Genomic DNA, 27,102 nt, shown 5'->3' with positions numbered 1-27,102 from the left:
GTGCACAAAGGAAGAGAATTAACCTTGCCCACACAGCCTTACCTTTGTCATCACTGGAACTTTGAACAGCTCATTTGTCATTCATCTAAGTGTTCTTTCATCACAATTTTCTAGCAGAGAATTTTATAATTATTTCCAATTACTGTCTATAATATATGCAGCTTGCTGCTCTGCAGTTACATTTTACCACTGAACTTTAAAGCAAACATGTTAATTTAAAATATACTCTGCCAACTGTATGACACATCTACTCTGAGATAGCTGTCGAAATAAAATCAAGCATAAATATTTACCTCATTATTAACAATAGAAAGACTGTAGTTAGGGAGGCATAATAAAAATTATCTTGAATCCTGTCAATGTCTATCTGCTTCAAAAGAATTCAGTTTTACAACAGTTTTAGAGCTACATGGAAAAGTGTGTGGAGCTGAACTTTATACAGAATAGCTCCCCTTTTCTGCATAACACTGCAATAGCTCCTCGAGCTTTGTAGCAACCAGTGAAAGTCATTAAAGAAGCACTTCTTGCCAAACGTGTTTATTTGCCATTGGGCAGCCAAAAACCTTAGGGCTGCAATGGACCTGTTTACTCAAGCTGTGCTGTGTGTTGTAATTATGATCATCAGCCCAAAGGACTGCTAAATTAGCAGAGCCAATACAATCAATAAGATCAGGGGTACAAAGAGACTCAGGAAGGAAAGGATCTGCAAAGAAAACTATTTAGTATGACACAGCCACCCTCTGCCTCCCGACTCTGTTGACTCAGCAGTTGTAATGGATGTGTCTGATTGAGCTTCTGGGGCACCCCTTCAACACAGCAATGGGCAGCAGGGAATGGCAGAGCTCTTGTACAACAGCCACAGCACCTCTGGTGAGGTTTAAAGTATCTCCCACTGTGTTTTTCATGGCCTTGAAGAGCCAAGGAATTCATAGAGAAGTTCAGAAAGGGGAGAGAGGGCATCTTTGTACAGCAAAAAGGCGGAAAAGTCTCCCACCATGTTTAAACATGGTAACTAAAACCTTGTGTATTTTGGTTTTAGGGAATGTGTTTGAATACACTCATCTTTGTAATAAAAGGGGAAAAAAAGAAACCCCAAACTAGGAAATTTCTTGTCCAAAAGAAAGCAAGAGAGAGAGCATCTGCTGTGCTCTTTGTGGTGCTGGTGTGCTTCTCCTAAAAGCCACCTGTAATGGTAAGTAAAGAGGGGAGCATGTTTCCAAGGAAAGGGCACCAGGGTTTCTCACCTCAATATACACTCATTAACTCTGACTCCAACTCTCCAGGAAATAAAAGACCAGGCTGCAGTTAAAGAGATTTCTCTGCCAAAGGTCAATGAAAGTTAGTTCCAATGAAATAGTGTGAAACCCCTGTATCAGTCTGCAATTCTCTCAGCTTTGTATGACAGACAGAAATGTCTGGGGTTGCAGGGACATGGTCTAGGTACTTTTGACAGCACAGCCACTAAAATTAAGTCAATATCTAACATTAAAAATACTGAAGATATAATAAAGGATGGAATTCTTAAGTTTTACCCTTGCAGTAGAAATCAGTGGCTCATGTGCACTTCTTACAGTGTCATATTCAGTGTTTTCATGCTATTTTGCTTTTTATTCTATACATGATTAAAAACACTTTGTAAACACAGGATACAAAAAAAATTCTCTGGTGTAACACAGACTGAAATTAGTCTGAGGCTTTTAAATTTTTGCAACTTATTCACTTTTTATGAAATGTTGTATTTTTACATCTATTGGGAAATCATGCACAATTAACTGCAGTGATTGAAATCACCATTTGCAGAATGATACTAATAAATTAGTCCCTCTTAAAAGTCCACTAAAATCATAAAATCTTTCAAGTGCCATTTCAGCTCACATTAGGAAAGGGCTGGAGGCTGGCATCTAGATAATGCTGACCTTCAGTTGTGACTGGGTTTTATCTGGATTAGCATCATTATTTGCCGGAACTTTAAAAAAAAACAAAGGCCTAATCAATACAAGGTCAAAATAAAAGTGTCACAGATGGCTCTGGACATTCCAAAAAGGTGACATCTGTCACCAAGAGTTACTGCAGGAGCTGGCACAATGCTGCAGCTGCTGTTGCTGAGGCCACTTCTGTGGGGAGTTTCTGCAGGCAACATCCACAAGCCATTTCTCAGGCATATTTCATTCCCAGTATTGGGTTACATGCATCCAGTTCCAATGGATCAACAGAGTGAAAAATATACAAAAAAAAAAAAACCAAACCCACAGAGGTCAGCCTTTTCAGCACACAAGGATCAGACCAGGCTGTGAACCCCAAGAATCTTGCACACCACCTAGGAACATGTTCCCAAAGAAAGCCTTGAGGTGCAACAGCATTCAGACTTGAAATCCAAACTCACCCTCAAGAGGACATCCAAGACATTCAGAAAACATTACATTTTCTATTACAAATACTGCAAAGCCACATCTGTTTATTGCAGAATCATTATGCAGATAAGGATTCAGGATGAACTTGACTGCCTTGGGGAAGGTCAATCTCACACTTCAATCTTTGCATTCTGCAGGAGGGGTTGTAGGCCAAAAAAACCCCATCAGGTATTTGTTTAAGGAGCAAAGGAAACTGGCACGTTAGTCTACACTCTGCCCCACCTTCTCACTCTGGGTATTTAGTAGCTAATGGAAGTTCTACTAACGTACTTTGCACGTTAAATTTATTTGGAGATAAGTTTCTATGAGTTTCTGCTCTCAGAAAATGTTTCATAAAGCTTTTGCTATTCATTTTTTTCATGGGGCAAGTAGGGAAGAATATGCTAATCACAGACCCTGGAACTACAGGTTCTATAATTGGCAGCTCAGTATTCTCTTGTAGCCTTAATTTATGCGTACTATTAAAAGGTTAAAGTTGGTCACAGGTCTCCTGTGACTGTCATCTGTGAAATAATGCTGTTGGAAATGCAGTTTGGGTTCTACCTCATTCCCGCCTGCAAATAAAACCACGCATATTCTGCACATCTTTCCCCTGAACACTGACACCTCCAGCGACATAAAATCCAGCAAGCGATGTGACAGCTGCCAAGGTCAATAAGAGTTATACTGAACTGCTGAGTAAGTGCTAGCCACACAAATCAAAGCTGTATAAGGGCAGCTGAACATACACAATCTGCAACTTATTCCAACTACTTTTTGGACTGAGACATTTTAATCATTTTTCTCTTCCACAAAATGTTATATAATGAAATGTGATAAAGTCAAGGGTATTTCATGAAATCTTTGCTTTGCATCCTTTGTGTCAAATTACTGATAGCAAAGGGTGTTGAAAAAGACATTTCACATTTTTGAGAAGCGTAACACTTAAGGCCAATTGTAGGAGGGCAATAATATGAATTGTAAAGTAAAAGGGAAGTAGCAGGAAATTTTAAAGACACATTGGGCAATGCTATCTAGTTGTGACCTAGATTCAACTGTTTAGATGAATTCCTAAATAAGGAATTCTGCATTGGACATTTTCAGGGATACTTTAAGCCTTCTGCCTTTGCTATACATATAAAAAAGATTTCAGTATTCCTTTGCAGCTGCACATTGACGTTTAATTATCAAAACACTAGCATTTCCCAAGATGTTGCCAATTGATTGGTAGAGATAATAAGGTATTTCTGGCAGATCCAAGGGATGGATTGGGTTTTATATCTGAACCCTTCACTCAAAGTCATAGGCACAGAAACTGTTGCACCACTTGTATTTTTGTTGCAGTAATGAAATGCTGATATTTTAGAACAATTGCATGGAAAAATCATTGTGAACTTTGTGCCTTTAGTAAGGCCTTGTGTGCCAAACTGTCCCTTTTAGAGAGTATTTACAGCTGAGTGAAAAGCCCTGGAAATAGAAACTGCTAATAGAAGAGCTGCTGCAGCTCTAACTGGATTGCTGTGACCAGTAACACTCCAGTAATTACAGTGAAGGAAGTGTTAAAAGGGAATGAGGACAGAAACCTCTCCATCATCTGTCACACTCTTGCTTACTCCTGGATTTTTCACTGCAAAGGAGAGCTCCTGGCAGAAAGGCTCTGCAAGGGCCTCTGTCTTCCTTTATTCTATTTTTAAGGTTGCTAATTGATCCTCTGAGGGAAGGTTTATTCCTTTTAACGCAATCCCTCCATTAATGAGGAGTCAGTACAAGAGAGGCTGGGGGTTGGGAGTGTGGGAGCCATGCAACCTTTCATGCTGGTCTTCTCCAGGATGACTCACTAGGAAGGGAAGTTTGAGAACCTTCCTTGCACGTCAAGAAATTGTCTCCATCCCCTACTAATAGTGTGGGGGTTGATTCTGGGTTTGTTTTGCCTGAAAGGAGCTGGGCTGACCTGGATTTTCTAGGCGTGGGTATGATAACAAGTCAAGGAATAAAGGGACGGAGAAATGAAGAGACCAGATTGTGTTGGAATAGTCATTATCTTGACTGACACATTCCTCCATGTTACAGAAACACAGGTAGTGGCTGCTCTGCTCTGCACTGGGACATCTCACTTCAGATAAGCAAAATAAATTCCAGGAGAAGCTTCCCTTTTGAGATATTGCCTCTGCACTAGCATAAAAATAACTTTTCAACTGCTAACTTTTTCTTGTAATACAGAATAGCACAAGAAAAAGAAGTGATGAGGCTGCTGGCAGTCAACACCAGTCCCATCACTGCAGAGGGACTGACAACCCATCCTGGGCTGACTAATGGGTTAATTTTATCAAAGCACTACCAGACTAAAGCATGGTTTTATCAAGTATTTCACCATTTAAATATCAAGGCAGTTTGCCAAGCAAAATGGCCCATGGTTAAGAGAAAAGCATTTCAGTTCACTCATTCCCTGAGCAAAGCATAGTTTAATTTAGGTCTTAGGCACTATCAGGGAACATTGCCATTCTTCTTACTCAAGGGTGCTGTAGTTACACCTACAAATACCACTATCTTGTGAAATAGAAAGAAGCTTTTCCCCCATTTCATCCATGACTCTTTCTTACTTATCTGTTCTTTCTACTATCAGCCAGAAAGCAACGCCTGTTAACTTTTAGGTATGTCCAGAGTACTTTGCAGCCAGTTCTGACAGAGCCCATGGGAAGATTTCTACTCCATTTCCATTTGATATCAGAACTTCCATCTGAGATGAGTAAGGGCTTCAGTTTTTAAGATCTGTTCTGATAAGAATTTCATGTAGGATTCTCTATCATGGCTTATTAAGATATCTGAATAGCTTCCCGTGACTCAATGCATGCACAGCATCAGGAAGAAGACACAATACAGCAAGTTCCACTGGCATCCTAGGAACTGCCCTCAGTATTTAACAGGGAAAAAAGCTGGTTTCAACTACTAATCTTAAGTAGTCTTAAGTCTACTCAGACACTAAACCAAAGAGACTTCGGTTTTATTTTGATCATTTTGATACATTTGAGGAAAACTCTAATAAATTCTTATTACAAGGATCATTCAAAATTAAGAAAAATTCTCAAATCTTTATAAATCCTATTAATTCCCTTTCTTAACATAAGCTAAAGCATCAATAAATATCTATTTTTGCATTAATTATACATAAATTTCTCATAAACCCAATCATTAAATTATTATTTTCATTTAAAATACATTCACTTTTTGTTCAGCATAAGCCTCACTTTAAAATGGTGTTTTTATGAAATGTATTAGGCTAATTTTAGGGTCCAAAGTGAAATATTAAGGGCTTTGGATTTTCTGCCATTCTCTTCAAATACTGTGCAAAGTCCAAAACAAAAATAAGACTCATGTACAGGTAATCCCAGAAAGAAATTGGAAAGACTGCTAAAATACTGCAGTGTGTCACCAAATGCAGAAGTTTCCAATTCAGAGCCCCAGGAGTAAGCACAACAGGAGTAACAGAATCCACAGAGGGCTGGATTGTATAGAAATTGTATGTATGTATTGTTCTTCCTCCTGCAAATGCAGAAGGGGGTTTGTGTCACTCTGTGTCCAAGTATTTTGTATTTGCACAGCTGCCACAGAGGACTCCTGCTATCAAAATGAGGCCCACGAAAGAAAAACTCCCAGGGCACTAGGACAGTTAATAGGATTAACTCCACATCTCTCAGTCAACAAGTGGCTACACACCAAATTCTTTCCCAACCCCAATCCACCCTGTCAGCGGTCAGAAGTTACTCCAAATGAGCACAGCTGTCCCATGGCTCCACCTTTCTCAGTCAATACCTGGTTAGAAATCAGGATCACGTTCACATCAGTTTTGAGATGCCTCAGCCACACTGGGATGCTGAATCACACCCCCGGGGTGGAGTGGAGCCAGTTCAGCAGTGCCACTCAACTCGGTGCCTTTCTCACCTCCCTAAAGGGGGCTCAAGTGATCAGTTGTCACAGACTTAACCCGTTTCACCTTCTGCAATTATATTGGCAACTCCCTCAACAGAAGCAAGGGCTCTTTGGCAGGATCAGGTGCCCTGCATTTCTAGATGTGCTACAAGCATTTTGGCGCCTAAGAGAGCAGGAGTTATTGAATCACACCTCTCGAATCCATTATCAGGAGATTCATTCAGTGCAGAGCTGGGTGTGCTGGTTGAAATGCTCAATAGGCTAAGCTGGTGCAATTCCACTGAAGGCAATGGAGTTGCACAATCCATAGATATAAAGACATTACCATATTAATATTTTTCTAGACACCCCCAATGAGCATCATCTGTCTTTTATTTTTCTTTCATGGGCTTTGGTATGGCTTTGTTTGAAAAGAGATTTTATCCCTGGATTTCCTCTGTCAGACAAATCTGAGCTCCAGGGGTACTTTAGTGTTTAACTGCTGCAGAACTACATTTAAGAAACAGATTCTAGACACACACTGTAGTAATCGTGTGTCTTTGCACTGGATCTTTTCTAACTTTCCCCATGATTTTTTACAATTGTTTTAACAAAAATTCAGTGATTTGCCTTGTGTAGATCCAAAAGAGCTTGTTCTTGACCCTTTTGATGCAGTTCTCTGGGATTTTGTGGATGAACGACCTTGCAAACAGAGTACACACACCGTTGTACTTGCAGCACAAGCCAGACAAGAGTTATTGGCCAGGGGGCTGGGGGCTGCCCGAGGCTATGCAAGCACTTCAGGGTTTAGGTTTTGCCTGGTATATTCAGGTACACATAACAAAATAGGGCTTTTATTTTAAAAATCAATAAAATGACTGATCTTAAGTCAGAAAACAGTTTTGTTTTACTTTTGCCATCATTGGTTTTTTATTGCATCTCACATTTGGTTTTTTTTCTTGTCTTTTTGCTGACAGCAAATCAGTCTCGACTTGTGTTTAGACTCAGCTTCCTACAAGACCTTATTTTTCTGAGGTGGTTCCTCCCCCTCTGTTGCTGTTGCTGGTTTTGAATCCTTCTCACCCAGGTTTTCCTACCACTCTCTCCACCAGGCTGTTACAGTCAGCTCTAATACATAGGGAATGGTACAGTGAACAATTACAGCATTTAGAGACAAATTGTTGGTTTTTTTCACTCTGAGCTACATGAAGCAGTAAAATAGGAAATCAGATGAAGCTATGAAAGACAAGTTACACAGTTAGTTCATGTACTTCTAATCAGTTGTGCCAGGTCTGGACATAGCAAGACTGCACCAAAATTAATCTAAGTTTCTACTCTTCCTCCCTTCTCTCAACTGTTCATTCACATTTCTATTTCAATCTGCCACCAAACTGTGATGCCACCCTTCTGTGGTGCCACACTGCAGACCAGTCAAATTATCCAGGCTAAACCCTACCCCACCCAGATAATTTTATTGCTCTAATTTGTGCTGCTGCTTGAACAACTGCAGGAACAACCACAGTACAGGTGGGAACTCACCAGCCGAGACAAAGGGAGACAGCTGGGTGCTCCTTAAGCTGGTGTAGCTGTTACACATCTCGTGTTGCAAATCTAGTGTAAATAATTGCATTTTTGCTCATCTGGCTTCTTTCATTGTGACTCATTAGTAAATCTTTCTAAATAGCTTAGTAGGACAGGCAGCAGCTTTTCTAACTTTCTTCATATTCCTCCCAAATATTATTTCATAAATGACCTTGTGACTTGCGAGAAGAAAGAAGAAAAGAAACAAAAATGATTCCTGACCTCTTTGATATCTTGCAAAAAGAGTGAGTCTGACTATTTGTTCCACTCCTGTGTTGTTAATGCCAATAAATGTTAAAGATACAAAGATCAGTTCCTGTATAAATCTTGGTTCAAGGATGACGGGCAGGCAGCTAGAAAGCATTTCTTCATGTCTTTTTCCCCTAATGTAAAACTCTCACTAGAAAAATGATAAGGATAAATGGCACCTATCCAAGTGATTCCATTACAGGAGCTGGTTTGTCTGCGACAGATGATTCACTATTTATAGTGTCTTTAGTGCTGCCTCACAGTGTACTCTCACAGTCAATCTCAAAGATGTTGTTTAGGCAGGGTAATGTACCTGCCTTCTCTGAAAGACAGAAACTTCTCCAGACAAAGAAAAGAACATCTTTGGGGATGAATTTCTCTACCTACAGCTATTCAAAACCTACACAGAGCTCGAGTATAACAGAGCAAGAACACCAGTGTATGAAACCAGGACAACGCTTCTGACTTTGAGGAGTTCTATGATGTTCCAAGGTGTAAGAGCAGCCCTGAACAAGGCTGTCATTTCCTTCTGGAAACATTTAGACTGCCCCAGCTGGAGCCAAAAACCCAACAAACCCAGCTCTGATTTCTCCCAGTGTGAAGGGCTCCAGCTGAAGCACCAGCTCAGACAGACATCAAACAGCAAGGTGAGAAAATGCAGCTTGTGTTTCATGACAGGCACTTATACCACAGACACTTCCGGACTGCAGCGTTTAGGAGCCTGGCACGAGGGAAAGCTGCACAAACCTCCACAAAGACTGAAAAACACCTGTACTTGAGACACTAGCTAGCACAGAGGATGCAGCCACGGTGATTTTAAGCCCAGCAGCATCGGGAAGCAGGTGTGTAATTGCAGCTCAGGTGAGTTTACAGCATTGCAAGGTAAGCGCTGGAAACTCATGGCATCATCATAGCCTGGGTATGCACCAACAGCTGAAAAGCAGCTGTAGAATCTATTTCACTGATATATGGGTGTACAACCAGTATTTTAGTTGCCCAATGCAAAATTGCCCTTTTCACAGTAAAACCCAAAAATGACTGCTTCTTCTTCCCCATTTCAAAGCAAAATACCTGTTTAATATTGCAAATATTCACTCTCAAAAAATGTCTTTGGCCCCTTCAAGAAGTGTTCAGTGCCTTTTATTCCCTAAACATTGTTATTAGACTACATAAACTGTAAACATCGAAACAATGACATACTTTTAAAGCAGTTTGGATAATAAAAAAATAATGTGTTCCTTTCTGAAAAATAACATAATGGGAGTTTTCATCATCAAAGCATTTGTCAAGAATATACACAGAACTATCACAGAACACTGCAGCCATTTTATTTGTCTTGTGTAACATTTCCAATTCACTGTCATCAACCACTACAAATAGAGGTTACAATGCTTTGCTTTTCTTTGTTGTTTTGGGTTTTTTTAAAGCCTTCACACAATGATACACCTCTTTAAAATACTGAGATAAACCATCATAAAGAAATATCTAAATTACCTTTGTGGCCTCGTTCTCCAGAAAATACAAAAGCATTTTAAAAATTCATTATTCAGAACATTTCAGGCCATGAGTAAACCCATTTTATGCTTAATACTTTGTATGAATGATACATTTAAAATCTACATAGCTGATGTCTGCTGGTTAAATGTGTTGCACTTTTTGGACTGGGTTTTTCTTGCAGCACATTTTCAGAAACTTTGAGAAAAAACATAAACTGAAATCTACATCACAGGTGAGAAAAAACATGAGTTAGATTGACACCTGCAAAACACTGGGTTTTAGCAGTTATTATCAAAGGGCAGTTGGAATTCCCCAAGGGATGCTGACATATTTTCCAGCAATAAGTGCAAAATCTTCTCTTGTTGATTCTTGCCCTGGACAACCTCAGTTAATAGATCGGGTGGGCTCATATATGTGCTTCTCATCCTGCCTTCACTTCCATGGATATGTCTGCAATAAACCATTTTCTGGGAGTGATTCATTGCAAATACAGCTTTCACCTCATCTCCTTCTACTCCTTCCTCGAAGTAAGCAGGAGTCTTGACAGTGTTTTCACTTGAGCTCCTTTCAAATAACATCAGAGCTCCAAGGATGGGGCTGGCTGTGTGTATGAAAGCTGATGGAACGGGCCAGCACCCGACTGAGGTGGGCAGTGCCAGACTGGACTGTCCCTCTGCAGGAGTTCACTAAACCTTCCTGTCCTATAGAGGGGCCCCAAACAGCAGCTTTCCTTTGCCTCCACATTTACCTGATATTTTTTTCCCCCCTTTTAATCTTATCATGACATCTGCATCCAAGCCCATAAAACATATCAGCAAACTTTAACTAAAAAACAGAGTAGAAGGCTTCCACATTTTCCTCTCATTCTGGATGAAGGAGGACATTTGACTTTTGCTTTTCCATGATGACCCCCTTAGCCTCATTCTTCCCAGAGCATCAGGACTGATTTCTGATTTTCAGCCCATTTCTACAGAAGTCCCCTTAAGGAACAGGTGTTAGCTTCCCCCTAACAAAAACAAATGTTTCCCACCAAGCAGCAGCATTTAGTCCTGGTGAAAAGACAGCGAAAAATCAAAAATCAAATCTGCTTGGAGCAAGGCAAGGCTCCAAGGATTTTTAACTAAGCCCAGTTGCTCTGAGCTTTATGACACTGTATCCTTCACAGCTTTCCCTATGTGCCACCTCTTCCTCTGTGCTCTGGGCTGTATTTTGGTTAATGATGTGTGAAAATGCAGATCAGTGCCATTCACTACAACAATTAGTCAGGGTTTCCATTGGTGTCATTGACAGAAGAATTTGGATAATATCTGCCTCATCCACAAAGTAATAAAATGCAAAACTGAATGAACCAGATGTATTGGCAATCGATCATTCATCCATCATTTGTTTGCTGTGAAGATATTTCACTGACTAAAGTGTTTTCATGCATAGAAAAAATCCACATTTCAGAACAAGAGTTTTATAATTGGCTATGAATCCTCAAGTGAATTTTATAGATCAGTTAATGTCTAGATGAGTTAAGGGTGAAAGGTAAACTTGACATTAAATGTTTAGTTAGGAGTGCCAGAGGATTCATTATTGCTGCTAAAGGGATACTGGGAAACTACATTACTTTTTTTTCTTGTTGGAAAAATAAAAGGTTTGTAAGAACATTCGTCATCACTGGAGTCTGAGGAAAACAGTGCAAACTTTATGCAGCTGACACTCAGAGCATTAAAATGGGTTATTCAGAGAGAAAACTTCAGGATTTTGCTCTATATTTCAGCCAATTTACAATTTTAAACCTTGTTGACCATGTTCCACACCAGCTCCCTGTGCAAGACTTGGTTTTCTAATATCATTGATAAAAAGCTACTAATTAAGTAAGAATACTTTAGTCTTAGAATGTTTCCATTTTCCAAAACACACAGCTGATATTTTTGCTTTAGCTGCTTGGCACCCTCTCTTAATCTTAGCAGAAGATGCCAAGTAAGGCAAACTACACAAAGCAGGAAATCATGAGTCTCATGAACCATATCTTGTACCAAGCAAATTCCCCTGACCTCGGTGCACACCAGCAGCTAACAGGAGCTGTATCCATTTGCACTCAGACATCTTTCCTGCTTTCAGTTCCAGAGGAAAGTCACTCACAGCATTATTTCCTACAGTGTTATTGCAATAACAGGAGGCAACATACAAGTCAGGCTGTCCTTCACATCAGAACTGAAATTTCAGGGGATTTGATTTGCTCCCCAGACTTTGAGACTTTGCATTTTTCTGTTTCAAGTCTTTCATGTGACTTCCACTGCTAGAATTCTTCTGCTAAGCATTGCCTTCATTGTAGCAGTGTCACGCTGGAAAAGCTGATGCAGAAGACCACAATTAGTATGTAACTCCTAGCAATGCAACTAAAACTAATTAGGTAATAAAGGATGATTGACAGAATCAATATAGTCATAGACTGGGGAGAAATTCTGAGGCAAAGCAAAAAGAAGATGTTAAGTGAAAGGAACGGCAATTTTAAGACTGATAGAAAATACAGAATACACAGAAATACTTCACAACAACTGCAGAATCTCACTATCAGAGCATCAAGTGGAATATGACACACCTGTCTATGAAACATAAGGTATGTAATAGTTATAAAGATTATAAGTCATTTTCAGTATCAAGATGCAAGCCACACCTTTCTGGTGCATATTTAATTATATCTTCGACCTAAGAGATCGTGCTAATATAAATAAGATACTTAGTGTGGTACCAATATCAGAAATTAATAAAAATGTGACATTAAGAAAATGAAATATAACCCCATTATAACATCTCTATATCAATACCTGATCCAAAAAGCATATGTGACATGATCTATAGCCTACAGAACTGAATAGTTTCTGTTAGAGCTTCATATTGAGAAACTTATTATAACATTTCCATATGCTCATAGAAATTTTAATAAGGCAGTTACAGAAAAATAGGAGAATTTGAGAAACAGAAAGAAGCTGGTCAGTTTACAAAATCGAAGCTCTGCTATAGAGTGGAAAGGGAAAAGGTCATTTATGGATTGATTGTTGAGAAAACAGACAGTGGAATAAACTGAGATGCACATTTGCCATCAAGCTCCCTACTGATGGCACTCATTTTCTTTCCTCCCTTAAAAGAACACTTCTATATTTGGCTTGAAGATGGATCAAATGAGCAAAAACTGGAATTGAGCTCCATAGGGAGGAGCACTGCATAGGTCTGGGATAAATATTAAAAAATTCAAGGGAGCTGGGGCTGTTATTTGCCTTGCTGTTCTGGACTGATGGGTTCTCTGGTAATCAATCCCCCCTGAGTTGTGAAGAGTGACAGGAGGTTTGTGGGTGCTTGAGTCAAAAGAGCAGTGCCACTGTTTTCTGTAGCCACAAGTCCAGCTCTCCTGTGACACAAATAAGGATCTGGGAACAGAAGGAGGTGCTGGGCAGAAAGAAGCTCAGTTCCTGCTTTCTAAAATGGCAAGAGCAGAACTATTTTGTTTTCAGCATGTAGTCAGCAAAGATACTTCTCAATGACTACAGATCAGCTCTCTGAGCAGTGCCATCAGTAGATCCTCCTGCCTCCCTCTCATGTTCTCAAACCCAAGAGTGCCTTTACAAGCATTTGATTGTGCCTTTGCAGCTGCCACTATTTGCCAATTCTTGCTTTTTCTGCTCATCACTGCCACTTCACCATTCCTCACACAGCACTTTCCCTCTCCTTCTGCAGGCTGAAGCTCCTTCAGGAGAAAGATTTCTAATTAGGCACTAAGGGAAGGTAAAAGCCATCCTTGGCTAACTCTTCTGAGGCCAGTGCCACAGGGTGCTTCCAACCTGTTCACAGCCCCAGCCAGCCCAGAGGCTCCAGGGGAATGAGTCCAGCCCCAAGCTGTGCTTGCTCCACTGCTCTCTTTGCTGCCAGACTGCTTCCACCCAAGAACAGAGATGTTTAAGGTATTTTCCTCCCACTATGGTTGTTGTTAATAAGCTGTGCAGCAATCCCTGCTTCACTGATCAACATAAACCATCATTTATGAAGCAGCTTCAGAACCTTCTAAAAGGGATGAAACAACTGTGCCTGACCTTTCCCTACAGACACCACCAGCAGCATGACCAGTGTTGCATTGTCTGTTCTCTTAGCAGCATAATAAACATAAACTTCATTGTAACTTATGTGCAAAATACCTGCACCTCTGCAGTATTTCCTTGTATTTCCCCTGAGTGAAAGCCAGAACTCTGCATGCCATCTTTATTCAGTTACATGAAGTTATGGCAAAATTAAGTATGCCTATTACAAAAAAAAATATGTTAAGAATTAGAATTAATACATTCAATTATTGTTCCATTAATTTAAAGTGAGAGGCTTCATGACTTCCAAGACCTGGCAGGTTTTCAAAGGAGACCTGTGAGCCTTGATATGCAAACGGCTCCTGATCTGAGACTTTTTGCCAAAAGGCAAACTCAGAAGAGCAATAAATGGAACAAATCTCGACTGTCTTTGGAGATTAGCCAAGTATTCATAAATGGCACATCTTGCAAAGACAGGCAAGTGAAGCATCAATAAACCAGTAAACCAATAAACACTGAAATCTCACTGTTGTATTCATTATATATTCACAGCTCTTTCTAAACTTAGATAAGAACCAATAATAATCCATTCGATACCCTGAATCTGAGGCCTGGCAAAAAAAACCCCACCAAACATACAAACAATTTTGTTTCTTTTCTTGTTGTATAAACTTTTCCCTCTAACATGATTTGAAAATCAAATCATTCCTGCTGTTTGTTTCTTTTTGAAAGGTTTGACTTCTTAAATGATACAGCTCCCAGTTTCAAATCTTATCTTTATCCCTGAGGTGTGCTTGGAGAGTCTCACTCCACAAAGAAAAACATTGCTGAAACAACTGGAGAAACACCCAGTTAGCACTAGCTAAGAATCTAAATATGAACCCAAATAGAAAAGCTCATTAGAAATAAACCCCACAAGTTTAAGGTACATATGCACTATAGTTAAATGTGTGACAGAGGCAGGGCAGGTGTCCTTGACAGGACACTGAGTCTGCAGCACTGCCTCGCAGGGACAAGGAGAGTGCCCCAGCAGCTCTCAGCACAGCTGAAATGCAATGTGAGCACAAGGATCTAGATCAAACATGTCAGGCCAAGTTAGTCACACAGTCTGTGGCATAAAATAAGTCTTTAATGTGTGTGGTTATGTGTGTCCCTAGTGACTGGATTAGAGACTGATGTCTTGCCCCAGCAGCCTGAGATTCTGGGTCCGTTTCCCACCACAGTATCAGACACATCCTATTTACAGCTCCAGCTGCTCTCAAGAGACTCTGAAACTCCACTTGTAACTCTCTGCTTGCAGTCACAGAGAAAAGCTTGGCTTGCAGTCACCCTCCTTGAAGAACAAGGCTTTGTCACAACACCAGCCATGGGCTTGGCAGCCTAAAACAGTAGATCCAGTCCTGCTCACACAAAACACACACTCCAAGGGAGATTTAGCTCAGGAAGAAGCTGTGGCAAATTGGCAAGTGCCACCAAGAGCTGCAGCTGTGCCACCTCGCTGGCAGCTGGTGTCCCATCACCTGTGGAGAATGGGAAATCTGTCCCCAGCCACCCTGCTCCTCTCCAGCCGTGGCTCCCTCCCTCCTTCCCTCCTTCCCTCATTCCCTCCTTCCCTCCTTCCCTCATTCCCTCCTTCCCCCCTTCCCTCCTTCCCTCCTTCCTTCCCTCCCTCCTTCCCTCATTCCCTCCTTCCCTCCTTCCTTCCCTCCCTCCCTCCCTCATTCCCTCCTTCCCTCCTTCCTTCCCTTCTTCCTTCCTTCCTTCCCTCCCTCTCTCCCTAATATCCAGTTTCAGTTTGAGTAGACAAATATATAGACATTCATTAATATTTGAGATTAAAATCTTTATCTAGACTATTTTCATTACTTTTAAATATTTCACAGCCAGTACATGATGAAAAATCTGACTTTTCTTTACTCTTCACACACCAAAAGCAATGCCCAATTTAAGCTCCATCGTTTAACACGTTTTAAAAATGTAGAACTGAGAACATACACTGAGATTTTTCATTTTCCCTTGCACAACACCCAGTAAAATCTTAAGCCCTGCAACAAAAAATTACTACTATTGCTCCCACCAGAGCAACCTCACAAATCACCCTTTAATTCTGGTGAAATGGGACAAGATCAGCTCAGAGCTGAAGTCTCCCAACAGTATTTCATCTAATAATGGCTATCAGAAACCTGATGCATTTCAACTCTGGAAAAACCTCACTTCAGCTATCAAAACTCTTACCAAGAAATATATTTTTGTTTCCTTTTAGCAGCAATTTCAGATGGATTGATCAGCTATACTCCAAAATTTTTTACCTTACTAGCTCTAATGACTTCTTTGGATAAGTTATCAGAACTTTTTCCAGATCTTACCCAGAGCTCTTCTGTGCAGACACTGCTGTGGTGCGAGGCTGGTGCTCAATAACAGTTTGCAGAATATTTCGTTCAAGTTAGTGGCTGGATTGCACTTTATATGCTTGAGCAGCACTTTGCAATGCATGTTCTGTCGTTTTGGTTTACTCAGAATATTACTTTTTATTTCTACAGTGGTGTTTCTCTGAGCCTTACAAGTGACAGAAGTTAACATATTTTACATCTTGCCTCTGCTTTGATTTCCAGGATTTTATAACCCATTTGAAAGCTGTGCTGGCTACTGTCAGTGGCAGAAGTCCCATGGGTGACTCGGTGTCAGGCAACTCTGCCTGTTTGAACCCCGTGCTCTGCTCTCACCTTTGAATTCTCCTGGAAAGTGCATGGATAAAGTTGACTTCTGCATGAACCTTCTCTTTATTTAAACCTGACAGCTGCGTTATTTCTTTCTTTTAGAAACCAATATTCTTGTGAACAATGTTTACGTTAATACGAACTACTTTAAAGCATTAGCAAAATGTAATGTTTTAAATGGTATTTAATGCACCCCACCCTGTGAACACCTGAGGTCACTCCAATCCATTTCATAAGAGCTACAATTCTTTTGGAAATGTGTAAAAAATCTAAATGCATAGATTTCATATGAAAAAATGAAGCTAAATGTAGTACAACCATGCAAAAAAAATTCATGCTGGGGGCATAATATCATGCTCAAAGAATCGAGTTCAACATTACCTACTGCTTCTAGATCTACACTGCTGCTGCGTGTTTTAAATTTTAATTCAGAAAACATGGGGAAAGATTCAATTTTCTATCCTGGTATACTCATATTGATATAAAAGCTTTGCTTCTGTATTATGATCACTATTAAGAGTCTACAAATTGTATTGCAGATTTACAACACCAGAGACTGTTTGAGAAACCCTCTAGGTTTAAGGTAAGAAGTAAAAGTTATTTTTCAGTACAAGTTCTCCTGAAAGCATACAGGGAGGAAAAAAGTCCCAGCCTATTAATCCAGCAGTTCCAGCAATTCAGTCTGTAGCATTTGGCAATCTGAATTCAACACGAAGCACCTATTCAACCAGGCTCCACTGTGTTCCCATCCACTAGCCAAAAGATGCCTAAACACAATTATGTGACAAATCAGAGGGTGCCAGAATGACAGTGAATAGGGAGGCTTAGAAGTCTCCATTTTTTAAAAGAAAATCTTCCCTCAATTTCAGTGTATTTTGAGGAAGACAAAGACAACTGCTCACACAGTAAGGAAAAACAGATAGACAAGTGTCTTAAGGTAAGTCTGTTCATTTCATGCTTTATTAGCACAATCCTATTATGTGTATTTCCCCCCTTCGTTTTAATTAACAGAACTGCAATATAATGGAGTCATCCTGAAGGCCTCATAGCTAAAAGCTGTAACTTCTATTAAAAACTCTATTTTTAGTGGTATATAATCTTGGCTAGGGAAGTAAAAAACAGCTTAGGCTGAAAACTCAGGTTTATCTTGAACACAAACAGAAAAGTTGAGGTCTATGATTTGAAGACAATCAGTGTCGAGTTACAGGTCACTCACATTGCACTAATTTGAAATGTTATAAACCCCTCTGACCAAACTCATATCTGACCGCTGCAATACTTCATTTTTTCATATCAAGGTATGCACAGCTTGGACACAAAAATTCACATTTTGCAGCTTGGTGTATCTGTAGTTCTTATTTGTGTTCACATGTCCCCCTCAGCAGACACTTCTCAAAGGGCAGTCACGGGAGAGAGCTCAGGGTAGCTCCTTGTCTGCCAGCCCAAGGAGAGGCTTCTCCAAAGCCAAAGGAAAGAGGTCACCCAGTCCAGAATATGAGAAACTGCTGTCCTTTGGGCAGCCCTGGGCTTGGGTCTAGAGCAGCCAGCTGAATCCAGGAGACCCCTCCAAGCAGCTCTGGTGCATCTCAGCTGTGCCTCCCCTCACTCCCTTCACTTGGTCATCCTGCCCTCAGGATAATCCTTGAAAAATTTTTTCCTCTCCACATCTTTAGGGACTCAAATATATAAACTAGACTTCCCAGTTAATGAAGCTCTCATTTGAATTAAAATCATAGAGAGAATGGGGTTTTTTTGGAGAAACAAGGGCTCTTGCACCAACCTAACAAGAAGGTGCTGCTTAAACACACTTATGACACTGCTGGCCCCACAACTGAGCTAGAGGGTGACTGTGTGTCACAACAACACTGCAGGGTGCACAGCCCCTGCATCTGGGCAGAAGGCAGCTGGTGTTTCCAACTCTGACCCCAGAAGCAGAGCTCTCAAGATCACCACCTTGTCTGATGTTCAAAAGAAGATTGTATCCCACTCTCCCCAGACACCCACACACCATTAAAGAAATCCATAATATCTTCTCATCACAGCAGCAATCTACCTCAAAGCTCCATCTGTATTAAAGCACTATGATTTCCATCCAAACTCTTTGGGAGTGATGAGAAATTAAAACAAGAAACATTTATTTAACAGCAAATGCCTTAATTCCAATCATATTCCTCTTCAGAAAAAAACAACCATATGGATGGTACAAATGTTCCCAAAAAGTTATGAACCTCATCCACTGACTTTCTTAGAATAAAAATAAGGGTCTGTATCAGAAGGGCAGACTTTACCACTCAGAAAAGCAAAACTTGTTTTGCATGAACTCTATATGTACTTTTTATGAAGTCCACATTGAGCTAAGCTAGGATGGATTGGATCAGTGTTGCCTCAGGAAAGTGTGGCAAGATTCTGAATTGGAAAGAAGCAGATTATTACTTGAGCAGCTCCTTCTCTCTGCCTCATCACAGACCATTATATAGATAAAGTTGCATTTTCTGGAGTGGATAATGCAGACCAAAATTAAATAGATTTTCCTCTTTTCTGTAGAGCTATGCTTCATAAGGGCAAAGACAACCCTGGACTCCCTAGACAGCAGAGAAGTGAGATCATATCTCTAGCCCATAATCTGTTTTGCTGATTTTGGAGCAATAAGAAATGGGAAGAGAGGTCTAAAGGAGCTTGTTTCATTTTCCAAAACAACTAATGGGCAAGATGATATTAACAGCTCTTTTAAGGCTTCAACCTTCACTTATCAAAGAAGTATGAGTTTTATTTTTTTTTGTCATTGACTTCAACAGTGGAGGATCATGCCTTAAGAAATGCAGTTTTTGTGGGAGTGAGATGAGCTGAAGAGCAGTTTGCCCTCCCTTTGCCACAAATTTCACAATATTAACTGTACCATTCCCCTTTAATGTTTATATCTGTATCCTACATTTATTCAACATTCATGTTTAACTTTAAAAAGTTGTCTCCCTTATGACACTGTATGCGTATGACCATAAAATATCAACCCCTTGAAAATTTTTATTGTGAGCATAAGGAAAAAAATGGGGAAAATTACTTCAAGAACCGTGTTGCAAAACCAGCAACAGAAGCAACTGGGTGTGGTTCCTGTGTGATAACCAGGTCAGGAACCCCTTCATCCAGCTCTGCACAGCTCAGTGCAGGCAAAGCAGAGCCTGAACTGGTGGAATCACTGCAAAGCCTCACTGGTTTGCTCTCCAGCCTGCTGAGGGCACTGAGCAAGGCAGGGATCCCCAGGCAATGAGCTGGGTGCAGGCAGGACGGTGACACAGTGAAGGATACAGGAAACTTACAGCGCTGGAGCAGGTCCATCAATATCACATTTCTCACACACAATCCATTTGCCATTTCCAGGGGTTTGTTATCTCCCCATCAATGGATCAATGGAATTACAAGCTTATTATGCACAGTCAGGCTTGGATTATAGCACATATTAAGACAACATATGAGGTTTTTTAAGACTGAAACAATGTTTTGCTTGTTTAATTTTTAAACGCCTTCTACTACCAGAGCATAAATCCTATTATCAGCTTTTGAAGTTATTACCTCAAGGTCATCTTCAACAGTATTTACCATTATGCTACCAATTTCAAGAAACTGTCTTTAGAAGGGTTTTCTATATTTACCAATTGCGAGCTTGGACTTTAAATCAGTCAAGTTACCTGATTTTGATGCAAACTGGGAGGAAATGTATGAATTAATTTCAGTAGAGATGAAAATGACTCACCAGTATCTCCATTCAGAGAAGCACTGCAATCTATTGGGGTGGTATTGGCAGCAGGACAAGACACATTACATTTGCAATGCATCAGAGGCAGGAAAGGAAGTAGGCTTGTCCATGAGGGATGGAAAATCCAAGTTAAGTTGTCAGAGTACTCCTCCATCCCACAAGAGGCTCAGGGTGACAGCAATACTTTTGTTTATTGTTCAATCAGCTTTTTACAGTGCCCAGTCCTGTAAATTAGCAGAAGGAGAACAAAGGTGGTCAGTAAAAATGAAAATGGTCACAGCAGATTTGATCCAGAGCTTCATGAAATGCAGAGGAAATGCTTCAGATGTTCAGCATCTTCCCTTGTGGCTTCAGACTGGTATGTTCTGGTGCCTCCTAATCAATATTCAACAAACCAGAGGTGGCCTTTCTCTGAGAGGCTAATGAGTGCTTATGACCCCGATCTGGTGTTTACCAGATTGTTAATACTGGTGCTCAAAAGCTCAAGTGAGGACAGCAGGGCAAAAGAGTAATTTGGTTTAAACCAGTCACAAGCTGCATTTCTCTCGGTAAAGTTATGATAGCTATTTGTCATGCGGCTCTGCCTTATACAAGCAGAACAAAAATTAAAGGATTGTGATATTTTTAATATTACATTTATGAAGATGATTACCCAGCTGCTGTTTAATTTCCATCTGTGTTCTGCTGCATTTATACCATTAGTGCCACACTGTGGTTAGACAGACAGACTCATATTTTGGAGAAAAGAGTGTGGCTGACAATTAGCATATAACTGTGTGGAGTGGCAACAAATGAGCTTTTCTGTACACTGTTACCTATAAATTATAATGACTGCTTGCTTTTTGATAGCTTTTCAAAGTCAAGCAAGAGACACAAAGACTCATGCAAGCTCCAGCAGTTCTCTACTGCAATCAAAGGAGTTGCCTCCATGATGAATTTGCAAAGCATCAGTTTAAATAGAGTAATAAAGTCCCTCCCAGCAGGGACTACATAATAATTTTTATACTAAAAAGAAAACTAATATTTATTTGCTACCTATTTTTTTCTAAAACCTTATTTTTATATAATTCTATATTCATGCATCATAGAACTGCTCTTCATCTGTTACCCTATCCCAATAATACAATCCTGCTTTCCACATGGTAAATTAAATTCTGTTTTCCAGTCAGTCATAAAACAGGGGTTTGCAGGATGCTCTCAATGTGCTTTATGCAGGATGAGGAACCTTGTGGCCATCTTGAACAACTGCCTGACATCCTGGCTCCCGAACAGGGCGGCAATCCTGCTTTCTCAGAGTCACCTGGGACTTCCAGTGCCATTAGCCACCCAAAGCAGAGCTCACAGAACCTGTACTTGCATCCTCTTGGATTTCCATGTGACCATGGGATGCCCCTCACCCCAGGTAACCCCCTTTCCTCATCAGACAAGCACAGCTCCGTTCCCACTGCTCCTGTTCTTGCTCACCTGCCTCTCAAATGGACTCTGATAGCTCCTACTATTTCCTCAGGCCAACACTCAAAGTTTTATACCCCTTATCATCCTGGATATCGATTTGGAGGGGCTGCACTTGATTCAGGCTGTTTTGACCCAGGCAGGAGGTACTTCCCTCTTGATGCACCTTTCTACCATTGCCTCACTCCCTGTGAAAATCTCACTACAGCTGCCTTTGATTTCACTCAGTTTCTGCTGCAGGGCACTGTGATACAGGCAGCCACAAAGCAAAGAACATTTTTTGGGTTCTGAGGGGTTTTGTTAGTTCTTTTGTTTTTTTAATGCCACACAATATTACTTACTTTTGACAGCAGGCTAGACAAACTCCACCAAAGCTCTTTCTTGACGAGAAAAAGAAATCAGCTCTGCTGATTTTGAACAGTACCTCTGCTCATACTCTTTTCCTTTACAAATAAGTACACCACAGTGATTTTTTTTAGGATGAGTCTTGGCTGTTTTCAAACTGTCACTTAACCTCTACCTCTTCAGCCTGAAAACAGGCAGCTTCTTTTCTCCCACATATGACACCTTTGATTGGGAATTTTCCTCTTCATAGCTGGTTCTTCACACTTAGAAGAGCTATAAATGGTAAAAAAGGTACAAACCCCTTATTTTCTGAAAAGCAGAGTTGAGATTTTGTTTGTTTGTTTGCAATTTTGTTGCTGTTGGTTTTTTTTATTATTTTCCTTTTCTGTATTTTCTTTCTTGATGTCTGTTTCTTGATTTCTTCTTTGACAAAAGGAAAACTACTTGCTTCTCTTTCTGGGCATTACCTTTCAGAGATGCTGACTATTCAGATTTGGTATTGATTACAGCATTCATTTAGGGTATTCCTTAGATGTAAATATCAGACCTTTTACCTACATGCATAGGTTCTAAAAATACCATTGTTCCAAGCATAGACATTGTGCTGTCACAGGCAACTATCCATAAATCTCTTAAAGCACTAAAACTCAAGGATTTGAGCTCATCAAGAAACAGTTATCTGTACACATACATCAAGCCAGCTTTCCACATGTGACAAATGTGCAATTATTTACACATCTAATAGAGACCTGCATTCTGTCTCAGCTCATTGTGGCAAATTCTTCACAGTCAATTCAGAGTAACTACACTGCCTTCAAAGATGTAGGCAAAGCGTGTGTGGCCAAACGTCACTAATGAGAACAGGACTGCTGGCTTGCTCCCCTCCTGCTTGGTTGCTCTGGATTCCTCCTCTTATAGACAATCAGAGCAATATAGATGAAAGAGTATTTATTTATTGGGCCACTGGTCAAAAAAGGTGCAAAGCCATACAGTGAGAGAAGAAAAGAGAAACCATAGGGACTACCATGAACCTCATTTGCATTCTTACCTTTGAAAGTAAAATCTTCATTAAAAGTAAAATCTTCCTCTAATTCTTCATTAATTAGAAACTGTATTACCCTAAATTGAAAATCAACTATTTTCATGAGATTCAAATGCACAGTATCTTCTTCCTTCAGAAGAAATACAATTTTTATTGAGATAACTTCCTTCTTCTCAAAGCCAGAGGAAAAAAAGGAGTAGCAAATCTGTCTTAGAGGTAATAACTTACCCATTTTATTGGAATAGTATTTAAGTGACAACAAGGCAATCAACAAAAGATCAACATTATTTGTGCAGTCAATTTCTTTTAAAGTGATAAAACAATTCAAAGCCTAGGCCATTGCAATGCTGGTAAAAGAAGAGAGTCAGAAATCTGGGGGAAAAGAAGCATGGCAATATAAAATATTCAGAGTACTTACACATAATATAGTTTCAGAGACAGTGGACACAAAATAGGAAAACAATTGCAGTGTTTGAAAACTAAAGCTGGGGAAATCAATGATTGCTAGTCATCAGCCATGCCTCACATACATCATTTATTCAATCAGAATCCTTACTTCATCCTCCTTGACAGAAACAATAAAAAACTCCTCTATGTAGCTGAGGCTCAATCTGTATATCTGAGGAAGGCAGGAATCAGATAAATTCATTTTAAGGCAGAAATTTTCCTTCTAATTTTCCTTACAGGTAGTAGTTTTCCAGCTCTCCAGTGTGCTCCCATGTGGTTGTGAATCACAGTTATTGCAGGAGCACTCACATGGAAATAGCAGCGGTAATAGCAGCGGGGTTCGGTGGCGCCTTCTGCCAAATGAAACGAAAAAGTGTTTGCTGTTGATGACCCTGGAGGTTATCACCTAACTGTGAGGGAAAAGTGGGAGTTACTGGTATCAGAGAAGTCAAAAAACATGACTAAAATACAAGGAAAAACTGTTCATTGATATATTTTTTAATATATTTTTGTCATTCTTATCAGTATAGCGTGCAAAAGCCCTTGTCATGGGAAATAATCCCATTCTGCTAAACCCCTTGTAAACAAATAATAAAAGATGGATTTGGCCCAAAGTCAAAGAGGACCTAACATGGAGGAAGCCAGAAAAGGAATAGAACGAGACAGGATCCATCAGGAATGAATTATAAGGAGCAATGTGAGGGATGGCAACAAAGACATTTCCAGGATGTGTCTTCAGACTTGGGAAGGCAGTTTGAGAGAAAACCTTGTGTTTGTAAATGCACCAAAGGCAGACCAGTGCTGTGGGATGTGGGATGATCTGTCACTTCCCAGTGAGATGATCCATCGTGACCGAGGGGATAGGAAAAAAGTTGGCATTTGGCACGGCTACAATTGTCAAGGTCAGAGAAAATTATCTGCAGTAGCCAAGGCACAAGTAATTAAAGTCTAGACAAGATTATTAAGGACTTCTCTGTCCCACAGTCACTGGTGACAGTGCCCTTTCTCTCTTCTCTGCCCAGCCCTCCCATTTTCCTCTCTTCTGCCAACCCTTCCACCTCTTGCCCTGTTTTCCTTTGTTCTAAATTAAACCCAGTCTAAAAACAACAGATGAAGCTGCTTCTGTCACAACTGACATCACACAGTAAGGATCATATTAACTAATGCATTAAATAGACACTGAAAACCAGGGAAAGGGATAAATTATACCCTTGTCTGTTTGTTCAGCTGCTCTGCCCTGTCAGTTGTGGTGTTTGTTTGTTAAACTGTCCTTGCTAAGAACAATATCCAGAGAGCTCCGGCGCTGACAGTGCCAAGGCAAAGGATTTCCAGCCCCTTCCCTTCAAAAGGGTCTGTAACCACCACCTCCTAAGACCCTCTTCTGATCTTTGTGTTTCAGGAGGAAATTGAACTCATGGAACTGGTGTATTGTTCTGGAGCAAGCACAGAATGAAGATGGTTAAAAACTGGAACCGTGTGTAGGATTTTGTGAAATTTCGAAATCCATAAAGAAATCAGGCAATACATCCAGAAATTTATCCCAAAGCTCTAAGGAAAGGAAAATGATACTTCAGTTTTAGCTATCATTAATCAGGAAAGCATCTTTTACCATTTTTCCATCTTAAGGATAATATGGGGAACAATAAGGCTTTGAACCGTTATTTCAAAGGAAGATCAAGCCCTTTTGAAACTTCTTATTCCAAGTGATTGACGTGTTCATGGCAAGTATTCTTGTTCACAGATCAGAAGTGACAAGCACCAGCCCATACTCTTGCATAAAATCACCTGTAAAGCATTCCAAATAAACATCTATCAAGTCCTAAAGACATTCCTTGGTATCATGCCCCACTTTGTACTGACTGACTTCTTGTCTTGAGTTCTGATAAGTCCGCTAAGACAGATGTGAGAAAAGGTGGCAGAAAATAGAGCAGAAAAAGGAAAAAAACTAAACAATTAATTTTCAGAAATGTCATTAGAGATTCTCAGGGATTTAAAACATTTGTTTTTTTCAGTATTCAATGCAGAGACAACCCCAGCCATGCAAGACTAGAGCCACATAAACAAGAATTCATTTTAAAAAGAATATTGGTCATTCTGCTTAACTCATGGAGTTTATTCTTTTTTCTGGATCTAGCTGCAAAGTACACTTATTCAAGGAAACTTGCCAGCATACACTAAGTTTGAGGATTATACTAAGGATTAAGCTCATAAGCATTACACAGCGCTCTTTACAATAGTCCTTGGATATTCAAATTTTTCACAGATCACTTGCAAAAGGTAACCTGAGGTGAAGGATTCTCATACTAGAATCATTGCAAATACAAATCCAGAAACTCATCCAAACTTGCTTTTGCTCCCAAAATAGCAGGCATGTCCTGGTGTATAGAACATGTGAAAGTGTTTGGCCTCAGCTACTGGATGAAGGCACAAATAATGGGACTTTGGGGAATGAGTGGCAACCACTGACCCCGAATTCTGAGAGCTTCTGTTGTTGCAACATAGCTCCTCCCTTTCTAAAGGCACAGCCTCCATAAATCATCACTCTTCTAGACTTCAAAGCCACTGAAATAGCCCTGTCAATGCATCACTCAAGTCAGAAATCAGCTTTAACATGCTACATGATCACTAATAGTCAGGGTTAGCAGTCAGAGACCAGACAAGTGTTGATAGGTCCAGTCAATTATTATTTTCTGACAAAACAATATCTCCAGGAGATCTCTTCCTTGTGTTTCTGAAGATAATATAGAGTTGTTCTTCAAACCATGACCCTCAGATGCCATAAATTTCAAGGGTCTGCACCAAGACACTCACTCGCTTCAGACACTTAAAACTACAAAGCTTCAAAGGATGCAGAGCTAACATTAAAGTAGTTTAAAATAACATCTGCATCTGTACCAGCCACATGTGGAGGCAAACAGCTTGAGCTGCTCTCCCCAGCTGGGCTAAATGACCTTAGCTTGAATCTTCCTGAATTGAAACTAATGACCCAGAACATCCACTGCAACGATTAAAGCAAATAAACAAACACCCTGACAGCATCTGAATCTTCTCTTTCTCTCTGCCTGGTATCTCTACAGATCATCTTGATACCAGTCATGAAAAACAGTTGTCAGATCTGTGAGAGTTCTTGAAATACAGAGCAACAAGCCATAGTTTGCCAGAGTTCCAGGAGGTCCTCAGCAAACTGGAAAGAATCACAGACATGGACCCAGTCCCACCAAACTGGGTAGATTTTGCCCTTGGATGACGAAAATGCCTTACATTTCAGAAGATTTAAGCAAGAAAATGGGTAACAAACCAGTAACTCTTACCCTGAGAGGACAGGTGGGGAGGCTCCAAATTCCCCTAAATGCTGGGACCCACAGGCTACAGCTTCAGGCTGGGCTGTGCTGCATCCCTGCTCCTAAAACTGGGTCACTGTTCCACAAATACTCAGGGCCACACAGAGAACCCACTTGGTAGTCCAAAACTAAATTCTCTTATGGAAAAACATTTTTTAGGTCCACTAGAAGTACTCTGTGTTCCATTTGAGTTCGAGTTGCATTTCAAAATCTTCCTGATTAAACACACCTAGAGAATGGGAAGATATTCCTCTTTCCAACCAAGTCTTAGTCTTGCAAAGTCAGACCAGGAATAAAAAGGCTTCTTTGACTTGATTGCCAGT

At 40.2% G+C, this 27,102-nt stretch overlaps 1 long non-coding RNA gene across 1 annotated transcript in view; it reads left to right on the top strand.

The window, feature by feature from the left end:
* The window catches only part of LOC147652303 (uncharacterized), a 39,582-nt gene extending 14,320 nt beyond the window's left edge, over positions 1-25,262 (top strand). Inside the window, exons 3-7 of the long non-coding RNA XR_015289547.1 lie at positions 13,347-13,570; positions 16,941-16,984; positions 17,271-17,338; positions 21,368-21,554; positions 24,838-25,262. This is a non-coding gene — a long non-coding RNA (uncharacterized LOC147652303). The remainder of the gene's footprint in view (positions 1-13,346; positions 13,571-16,940; positions 16,985-17,270; positions 17,339-21,367; positions 21,555-24,837) is intronic.
* The last annotated feature ends 1,840 nt before the right edge of the window (positions 25,263-27,102 follow it).

This window comes from Cyanistes caeruleus, chromosome 7 (genome assembly GCF_971803275.1).
Source record: "Cyanistes caeruleus chromosome 7, bCyaCae1.hap1.1, whole genome shotgun sequence".
NCBI lineage: Eukaryota > Metazoa > Chordata > Aves > Passeriformes > Paridae > Cyanistes > Cyanistes caeruleus.
Note: the sequence above shows the minus strand (reverse complement) of the source record. Positions and strands in the feature narration are given on the sequence as shown.